The sequence below is a fragment of the Phalangium opilio genome, unplaced genomic scaffold (genome assembly GCF_054372755.1).
Source record: "Phalangium opilio isolate 3A_F unplaced genomic scaffold, DU_Popi_V2 ptg000087l_1, whole genome shotgun sequence".
NCBI classification, from domain to species: domain Eukaryota; kingdom Metazoa; phylum Arthropoda; class Arachnida; order Opiliones; family Phalangiidae; genus Phalangium; species Phalangium opilio.
In genome coordinates this window covers 3,346,810-3,348,419 of record NW_028324192.1, presented here as the reverse complement: position 1 = coordinate 3,348,419, position 1,610 = coordinate 3,346,810, and the positions used below count along the sequence as shown (strand labels likewise).

The 1,610-nt window shown below is 47.6% G+C and overlaps 1 non-coding gene across 1 annotated transcript; it reads left to right on the top strand.

The window, feature by feature from the left end:
* Positions 1 to 525: 525 nt before the first annotated feature.
* On the top strand, positions 526 to 598 carry TRNAT-GGU (transfer RNA threonine (anticodon GGU)). The gene has a single exon. It is a non-coding gene; the product is annotated as a tRNA-Thr (tRNA).
* The last annotated feature ends 1,012 nt before the right edge of the window (positions 599 to 1,610 follow it).

Below are 1,610 nucleotides of genomic sequence, written 5' to 3'. Positions count from 1 at the left end.
GAAAGGTTGGTGGTTGTGGGGTCTCAAATGTAACGTAGAAAGCCAACGTTTTTCCACAATACCTGACAACCATTTAATTTCTGAGCTTCCGTGGCTCAATGGTTAGCGCGTTCGGCTGCTAGCCAATAGGTTGGTGCTTCAAGCATACCCGGGAGCGGTGTTGTGGGATCTCGAATGTAACGTAGAAAGCCAAAGTTTTTCCACAATACCTGACGACCATTTAATTTTTGGGCTTCCGTGGCGCAATGGTTAGCGCGTTCGGCTGTTAACCGAAAGGTTGGTGGTTCAAGCCCATCCGGGAGCGGTGTTGTGACGTCTCAGATGTTACGTAAAAAGTCAAGGTTTTTCCACAATACCTGACGAACATTTAATTTTTGGGCTTCCGTGGCTCAATAGTTAGCGCGTTCGGCTGTTAACCAATAGGTTGGTGGTTCGAGGCCACCCGGGAGCGGTGTTGTGGGATCTCACATGTAACGTAGAAAGCCAAAGTTTTTCCACAATACCTGACGACCATTTAATTTTTGGGCTTCCTTGGCGCAATGGTTAGCGCGTTCGGCTGGTAACCGAAAGGTTGGTGGTTCAAGCCCACCCGGGAGCGGTGTTGTGGGATCACGAATGTAACGTAGAAAGCCAAAGTTTTTCCAGAATACCTGACGACCATTTAATTTTTGGGCTTCCGTGGCGCAATAATTAGCGCGTTCAGCTGTTAATCGAAAGGTTGGTGGTTCGAGCCCACCCGAGAGAGGTGTTGTGGGGTCTCAGATGTAGCGTAAAAAGTCAAAACTTTTCCACAATACGTGACAACCATTTAATTTCTGAGCTTTCGTGGCTCAATGGTTAGCGCGTTCGGCTGTTAGCCAATAGGTTGGTGGTTCGAGCCCACTCGGGAGCGGTGTTGTGGGATCTCAAATGTAACGTAGAAAGCCAAAGTTTTTCCACAATACCTGACGACCATTTAATTTTTGGGCTTCCGGGGCGCAATGGTTAGCGCGTTCAGCTGTTATTTAAAAGACTGGTGGTTTGAGCCCTTTCGGGAGCGGTGTTGTGAGGTCTCAGATGTGACGTAAAAAGTCAAGGTTTTTCCACAATACCTGACGACCATTTAATTTTTGAGCTTCCGTGGCGCAATGTTTAGCGCGTTCTTCTGTTAATCGAAAGGTTGGTGGTTCGAGCCCACCCGGGAGAGGTGTTGTGGGGTCTCAGATGTGACGTAAAAAGTCAAGGTTTTTCCACAATACCTGACGAGCATTTAATTTTTGAGCTTCCGTGGCGCAATGGTTAGCGCGTTCTTCTGTTAATCGAAAGGTTGGTGGTTCGAGCCCACCCGGGAGAGGTGTTGTGGGGTCTCAGATGTAGCGTAAAAAGTCAAAACTTTTCCACAATACGTGACAACGATTTAATTTCTGAGCTTCCGTGGCTCAATGTTTAGCGTGTTCGGCTGTTAACCAATAGGTTGGTGGTTCGGGCCCACCCGGGAGCGGTGTTGTGAGTTCTCAGATGTGACGTAAAATGTCAGAGTTTTTCCACAATACCTGACGAATATTTAATATTTGGGCTTCCTTGGCGCAATGGTTAGCGCGTTTGGCTGTTAACAGAAAGTTTGGTGGTTC